We start from the raw sequence: 8,953 nt of genomic DNA on the forward strand, positions 1-8,953 counted from the left end.
GAACGCGAGAGTGAACTTTTGCAGCCATTTTAAAGCTTTTACCACCGCAGTACCGTACAGTGTGATTGTCCAAAATTCGGCGGCAGGAACGGCGCAAATGTCGAATGCTTACAATACTTGTATGAGATATAGTGCCGCTAAAAAGACGCACACAAAGAGGAGACGAGTGAAACAGATACACGAAGAAACGGGTGGCACCTACTTGCGTGCGCCATTTTAGCGGTACTTTCGCCTTTCTAAAACGCCTTTCTCGCGCCTGCACAGAGACGTTTCAGCAAAAAATGATTTAATGCTGTATGGTATGTTCCTGCTTTCATCTTTCTCGCCACTATGTAACTGTCAATGGTTTTCCCTCGTAGACACTGTCCTTTACATAATGCTTGCCACGAGGCAATATTTGGAAGCGGTTTTTGTTGAACTTATCCACAACCAACTGATGTGTGTTAACCGGTACGTGTTTTACGCTGTCTGTGCAGACAACACTAGTGTGTCTGTGGTAATTAGCCAGTGTAATTAAAGGGCAGAGCCTGTCACATATTTTTTTAATGCATATACGTCATGGGCGCCGCCTAGAGGTTTGCAGGTCGATGTCGCGAAAACAGAAGCAATTGTGCTGTAATCGCAAAGACAGAAATATATGTATGCCCGCTCTATTGTAATGCGGCTCCCGTCATCTTGAAGTTGTTACTTCTGTTTACAGGCACCATTCGCCAACCAGGCGTATTGACCATGGATATGCTGCATGACCAGATTTCAACCGGTGCGAGAGCTTCAGGGGCCCCCCGTGGGCAGCAATCAAAAGAAGAGGCTGGAGCGCATGGCGTTGTCCAGCGCTGTGCCCCAGCATGTAAGGGCAGGTTTTCGACTCGCGCATGACATTCAACAGATTTTTCGACAAGGCTAAACGTTCGGCCCTGTTGGTAAACCATAGTAAAAAATGTTAAGCGCCAGTTAAGAGCGACAATGTAGAAGACAGTGGAGCACTGGACGGGCCATAATTCTCGGCCCGGGCCCGGCCCGAGCCCAGCACTCGTCAAAGTTTACCCGCCCGAACACAGCTCGGTGACTTAAAAGTGAGACCCGGGCCCGGCCCGAACCCGAGAAAAAATTTCACCTACCCGGCCCGGCCCGGCCCGAGCGCAGATCGGGCATGACAGGGGCCCGAGCCAATAATCTAGGTTGTGTTGCCCTAACATGGAATCGAGAGCAAGGCGTTTTAAGTAGCAAATATCTACGTTTTGTTGGCGCGTACTACGCTAACAATTATGCTTTCATATTGCGGTAATTCCTTGTACAAAAGGGCCTCACTGTGGGAACGGTTGACCGGACATACTGGGTACGATAAACTTGTTCGGCAGCGGTATACTGTACATATTTTTTCCGCAAATACAATAGGAGTCGTCAAGAGCGCTTGGTAGAAGATATTGTAACAAGAAAAGTTATTTGCAGCATGAGTTCCGTTTCAACAGCGAGCGCAGTAAGGACAGACGAGACAGAGAACAGAACGCTCTCTTCCCTTTATTTTTATTACGCTCTGTATCGAAATTCAAAGCATGCCTACCATCAAACCCAATCGTCCATCATTTTGGATATGTAGCCCTTGTCTTCAGCATAGTAGCACCTTGCCACGGCAAGCGAAATACAGAAAAAAAGCAAAATTTATTACGTTTGTTGTAAATACGCTAACCTAGATAAACACTTGCGCATCTTGCACGAAGTTGCGCAAGGCTGGGGGACAGCAGAGCTGCCGGGCACCTAGCATGCCTAAGCCCTCTCATCTCTCTCTTCACCACCCCTTGCTATACCATACATGCCTGTGCTTTATCTCTCTCTCTTTCTCTTTGTGCTCGTTTTCCCGTCGTCCTTTCTCTCCTCCACAGCCTCGCTTTCCTTTCCCATCCCTTACTATACTATACTATACTATACTATACTATACTATACTATACTATACTATACTATACTATACTATACTATACTATACTATACAAGGCTATGCTATGCTCAGCTAGCGTGCCTCGATAGCCGAGTGGTTAGGACGTTCTCCTTCGGATCGTGAGCATGTGGGTTCGAATCCCGCCTCGCCAAGAATCTCTCTCTTTCTCGCTTTCTTTCTCTCTCTCTCTCTCTGTACTGGTTCTCTCGCCCATCAGAGTTCTTGCGCCCCACGCCGGACAAATTGGCACACGTGTTCTGGGAGCGAAGCAGAATACGAAGAGTACGAAGAGAGCGCATGTCGGTTCATGATGATGACAATTTTCTTTATACTACACATGGCAAACCTCAAGCATAACAGCTCTGCTGTAAAACTATAACGGACTCCGTGCACCACGTGTACTTTTCGAAATCCGTTTAAACAAACGAATGGTCGAAAGAAACTATTTGTTATAGGATTATTTCCATATCTCACACCAACTGCTTGTATACACAGTCTTTACATTTACCTTTATTGATTGTTTGCTGAGTTTCTTGTTTGCTTTTACTTCTGTTTGTTTACTCACGCTCTCTCTGTAATGCCTTTGGCGTTGAGGGTGTCAATAAATCAAAATGGAATGAAATAAGTTTTTTTGTGGCACAGTTTACAATTCATTTCTTCGAATGTTGTTATGCGAAAAGTCAAATTATGAAGAGATTCCGGCTGTAGGCACGCCATGCTCTGTTGCAGAAGATATTCTGCGGCGCTACAGTTTGTTGAACTGCTTGCGCTAGTTGCAAGGGAGCACGAAATCTGCCTTGCCAATTGTGAAGGCGTCGGCAGTCGTAGTTCCATCACTGGAGCAAACTCTGCAGAATGAACATGGTTGTCCAGCTCGTCGCGTCATTCCTCTTGTTCCCGAACGGCCTGCCACTCATCAATATAATCTATAAATCTCCTCCTTGAGGGCTTCTCCTTGCAGGTTTCAACAGTGTATGTAATGCACGGTTTTTACGGTGCTCTTTTTTTTTTCACTATATTAGGGTGTATGCTTTGCTGACGATGTTGTACCGGTAGAAGGTGGCGATTGGACTACGCGGGTAGGACTGGCTGGAGGTGGACGAACAGATTTCGATCTATTTTCGGGGTTCGTTGCAGTTTGGTCATAAAGGAGCTAATAAGCTTCTTAACGCTTACTCATTGTATGCATATGGTTCGAGGTAAGGGGACGTCCCCCGGCACGGAATTCGTAACTCTCTTTTCAAGCCAGTATCGTCAAGTGAATATGGTTTGCCCCACACTTTGTTTATTTCACCTATGCTATTCCTGCAGATTCCAACGCTGTAGCGGCAGTATCGCGTAGCTCTCGCACCATATAGCTGAACACGACGATAGCTCGGACGTTAAAAATGTGGGCACACAAAGCAGGCTGCATGTCCATGTCGCATTACATGACCGCTGTGAGCCGTGACGTCGCCACTGAAAAAGAACGTGTCTTTATAGTGATTCTTTCTAACGAGTCTCCGCGCAGACCTTTCGTTTTAGTGGACTGCGGGAACAATTTCCAAAACGTTGCCCTGCTTTGGAGCTCTGTGATCGTTCTTCCGATGATAAGTTATATATAAAACTTTATTATATACATTTATGATATTACATTTATGGCTGCGATTACAAAACAACATTTCAGATAAAAAAGTAAAAGCGAATTCAATTAATAAAGCACAGAATAGTTTGGTTTGGAAAACTTTATTACACAGAATAGTGAGATATTAACTATATAAGCGCATGGTCTATCAAGTAGCCCCATATGCAAGAAGCAAAAGAAGTGTGGCACGCGTTCTAATTTCGCTTTCTGTCCGCTTCGTACGCTGAACTGCGCGTGCCTATAGTGAAGGAAAGAAGGTGACTTTTTTCAAGGGCTCGTTTTTCTTTGTTAGACACAATATTAATGACAACTAACAGACAATAATGCCAAGCAAAGTATAGGGGGTATTATTTGTAGTAATTGTAATATACATGTGAAGAAGCAAAGTGGAAAGCAAGGCGAAAACACTTACGTCGGGATGAGAGGGGAGGAATTAGTAAGGAGTTTTTCATGGAAGTTACGCTTGATGTTCGGCTGTAATTGCTATACATGAAACGCGTGGCATTATTTTGGATTAGTTCAAGCGATTGAATCTGGGTTGCGGAGTGAGGGTCCCAGATGGATGATGCGTAGTCCGTTTACTCCTAATGAGTGTTTTTTGTCACCTTCTTTCCTTCATTCATAGCGAGGGTCTCGTTCTGGCAGACTTGATGCCTTCAGGTAGTATGCGAGGGATTATTGGTCAGCTGCCAGCTCGTAAAAAGATCACGTGCTGCGTGACTCCAACAGGCAGAAAAAGAGTGTTCCACACTCGCCGTCATGGCTGCGATCGGCGCTGACTAACACTCCCAGGTTTAAATGCACATATATACTTCATAAAGTGGACGGGGGGATGACCACCGCCGTAGCTCAGTGTTAGAGCATTGGACGCGTTATTCAAAGGTCGCAGGTTCGGTACCTGCCGGCGGCAAGTTATCTTTTCGTCCACTTTACTTTCTTCACATGTATATTCTAATTACTACAAATAACACCCCCTATACTTTCCTTGGCATTATTGTTTGTTAGTTGTCATTAATAGCGCGCCTATAGTGTGATTTGCCTGCTCAACTGCGCAGGTACCAAGCGTCATGCTGTAGAACGCGGGATGGACAAACCTAAGTTCCGGCCGCCCGGTCGCGGTGAGATTCCGCCACTTAAGCCGGACCCCGGTTTCTCGATTCGCCACAAGAAGTTTTACAATTCGATGGTACAGCACCGACTGTACAACTCCCGCCCGTTAAGGAAGACTTCCGCCTCGGAGGACAAACGAGCGAGAAATACCCGCGCAGTCTTTTCTTTTGCCCCCGAGAACTTTTCCTTTTCCTTTCGAGCTGTCCGACCAGGAAGTCCTCGCCGCTTTCTTCGAGCTAGGCGTCATTTGAGCGGCGTGAAAAAGACTGGTGGAGACCATAGCGTTAACGAGATGATGCATGGTTTGAGGTGCTTGGTCACGAAAATGGCGGCGACCTGTTTGGCAGTGCTGTATACCGCTGTTTCAGTGGACACTTTCTTCAAGTGGTTTCATAAATAAAACAGAATGCCTGGTCGTGCATTATGTAGAATAGTAATGTCCAAGGGATCCCGGTCGACGGTTAGGGAGGATGAGTGTGGGTTTAGGCTGACGCCTCTACCCCGTCATCTATTTGACGGGTGCAGATATATATATATATATATATATATATATATATATATATATATATATATATATATATATATATATATATATATATATATATATATATATATATATAATATATATATATATATATATATATATATATATATATATATATATATATATATATATATATCGTATTTTACGTATTTTAAGTATGATTATTATACGAACATGCCAGACACTATAACATTGTTTCGGTATATACTATAGCTATCTTGCTAGCGCGCGGGCACTTCTTTAAAGGCAAGCAAGAGCTGACGCTTCAAAAACTGCTAACACATCGACGCTCTGAAAACCCCAGTGACGGACATGTACAAGACAGTAAGACAGCGCAACGTTCAGTAAGTCCGTGACGGTTACCGCAGACGACCTCAAAACTGCAAAAAACGGCATTGATTCTGCCCGTGTCGCAGGCTATTGGCCGCGAGATCGAGCGGAGCCGCCGCCTGGCGGCTTCTGGCTGAAGCGCGCCTAGTGTGGATTGCTCCATGCGTCGTCTGCTAGCCACGTTGTGTTTGCGTGTGCGCGTACGTCATGCAGGGCGGTTTATTCCGTTGCGTTAGTGCAACTTTAACCGCTCGTACGTATGCCTAACACTATGTAAAGAAACATTTGGCCTTGATCGGCTGTATATGTACTGTAATAAGATCAGTGAGTGCACTTGTCAAGAGTCAGTGAGTGCACTTGTCAAGAGTGCTGTGTGTGGTCGTCGTACCCTCCGTTCACGAGTCATATCAATGTAGGTGCCGCTCTGTGGGCCAAGCGCATTGCAAAGTGCACTTGGTGTTGTCCTAAAGATGAGAACTATTAAATCTCATGTGAATATGGCCTTTTAGCGGCTTGGTGGTAAAAAAAAGGCTCTCATGCACTTGTGCGTTGTGGTTAGGTGTATACCTTCGGGACTGTCGTTTATAGGTTACGCGACGAGCTTTAGTTGTGTACGGTCCTGGTCCCACTACAGAGAAATATTTCTGCCAAGTCACGTCTGACACTTCGGTACTTAAATTGTCCTCTAGAAAGAACAGAAAAAGGAGTGATACGGAAATCGCAAAACTGAGTTGCCTTGCGCAATTATAACTTGTGGCGAAATGTATACAAAGACACCCGTTTACTTAGATTAAGGTACGCGTTAAAGAGCCCTGATGGTCAAAATTAATCCATACGGCGTACTTTACATTTAATTTATGTCGTAGCAATTTCACGCGAAGCCACGTCTTTTTTCCTTTACATTACCTGAGCGTTTGTTTTGCGTTGTTATAGTAGATTGATGGAAGGCAGCGGACATTATTCGCATGAAAAAAATGTATTTTGGTCCCGTGAAATAACCGGGCCTTTGTTCCATTACTGTCGTGCAAGTAATCAATCGAAGAAAGTTCCGTGCTGTACAGTTACCTTTGTGTACTGTTATTGGAATAAAAACAAGCGTGTGCTTGTTAAACGTCTCCGTAGCGCTAAAGCGCTGTCACCCACGTACATTTCCTCAGTAAACCTATCAACTGTCCTACATTTCATGGAGAACTGAATAAGATATGCGGATGAATATTTGAGCACGCAGTGCACATAGTGCTATTTGAACTCATCATGCAGGCATACGGGCTTTCTTTTTTTATTTTTCATTTTCATCATCAGTGTTTATTTTTCACCAAAACAGATACAATGGCGAAAAATTGGGGGACGGCAAAAAAGCTGCAATTATTGCAGCTTGACTAAGCACCGTCCACCCTGCGTCAGAAATGACAGGGTAAAAACATAATACAAGAATAAAATGAAAAAATAAATAAAATAAAGCAAGTAATAATACAAGCAAAAGGCGAAGTAAATGACAGGCGAAGGTATACAAATAAAAAGGAATATTTCATAAACACATGAATACAATAATTCGTAGAGTGTGTATCATCGCTTTTGTACATAACAAAGGTACACAATGGGATACAAAAAATAGGTACAAAAAAAAACAAAAAATGATGCAAAGCAACACAGAGTGACCTATGTAAACTATGCAAACCTACAAAAATAGTGTTTGTACATCGACAGTGTTTAATTTGTCGATTTTTATGTCTTGCTGCTCATATGAATTGAGTATAGTTGGCAACATGTGGCTAAGCCTTTGGGTGCCGTAATTGGTGCGAGATAACGGAATTTTCCACGGGGGTTTATATCGATGAAAGTAAATGCTTTGAGAACGTTCAAGATTTGCAAGTGTCAGAAATGCGTCGAGTTTCCCTCTGTTTGCGCTAATGTAGGATTGTAACAACCTAAATTTGTATATGTCGTTAGCCATAACAATTTTATGTTTAACAAAAAGTTGTCCTGTGTGTTCAAGGTATGGTATGTTTTCTATTGCCCTGATCGCTCTTTTTTGAAGTATTTTTAGCTTATTTAAATTTGTCGACGTAGTGTTTGTCGAAACTAAAGCGCAGTAGTTCAAGTGGCCATGGAAAAGAGCCTGATATATAATTCGCTTATTAGTAACGGGCAAAAGACGTCGACAACGATTTAAAGTGCCAACCACGCGTCTCAACTTTAAGCTAATATGGTCTGTATGCTCATTCCAGGATATATGTTCATTAAAAACCACTCCAAGCGTCTTAACTGATTTGGTCACTGCAATTTTGTATGGGCCTAGGGTAACATAATTTGGTACCTGCAGGGATATGCCGAGAGCTCGGAAAAGGACACATTTTGTTTTTGATTCATTTAACATTAAATTGTTCTTGGTAGACCAATCACGAAGCTTATAACAGGTGTTGGCCGCTAAAGCCTCGAGAGTACTAAAATCTTTTCCAGTAAAAAATAATGTGCAGTCATCAGCATATATTATGAAGTTGCAATTTTCACCAATTCTGACTATATCATTTATGTAGTATAAAAACAATACAGGCCCCAGAATACTACCTTGTGGTACCCCGGTTTTAATTGGTTGTGTGCTCGACTTGAAGCCATTTATCTCAACATACTGAGACCACGCACTGAGATATGACTGCATAAGTTTGAGTGGTATTCCCCTAAATCCATAGCATTCTAATTTATTTAATAACAGTTCATGAGATACGCGATCAAAGGCTTTACTAAAGTCCAAATACAATGCAAGTGTCAAAAGTATGATTTCTTTCTGTGCTAGTAAGGCACTTTCTGTTGAAAGATTCTTTCTGAAACCATATTGGCATTCGGTTATTAGATTGTGTTTTCCCGAGAAACTGTCAATTCTACCGTTTATTATTTTTTCAAGGCATTTTGAGAAAACCGGTAGTATAGATATTGGGCGATAATTGCTTAAGTTGTTTTTATCTCCAGACTTATATATTGCAGTAACTTTCGCTAGTTGCATGTTGGTTGGGAAAATACCCGTTGATAACAGTAAGTTGTACATATGTGCTAGCACTTCCGCTATGAGGTCTAATACATACTTTATCGGTGGCATTTGTATGCCGTCAGGATCACAGCTCCGACTATTTTTTATTCTACCGAATAGCGTAATTACTTCAGATGCGGAAGTCGGTTTAAGAAAAAGCGTGTTTGATAACTGAGTAATGTCAGTTGTTGTTTGCGCGCTCTGACTGGCATTTCCTATTTTCACAAAGAAGTCATTTTTCTGCAAGGTCGATGCCGTTTAATATCCTTCCATCTATTTCAAGATTATCTATCTTCGCGGCAGGGGCTCCTTTCTTTGTTCAGTACTTCATTTAACTTTTTCCACATGGTATTACGTTGCTCTGGACGTTCTAGGTCAAAAATACGA

The sequence above is a fragment of the Rhipicephalus sanguineus genome, chromosome 1, assembly GCF_013339695.2.
Source record: "Rhipicephalus sanguineus isolate Rsan-2018 chromosome 1, BIME_Rsan_1.4, whole genome shotgun sequence".
NCBI lineage: Eukaryota > Metazoa > Arthropoda > Arachnida > Ixodida > Ixodidae > Rhipicephalus > Rhipicephalus sanguineus.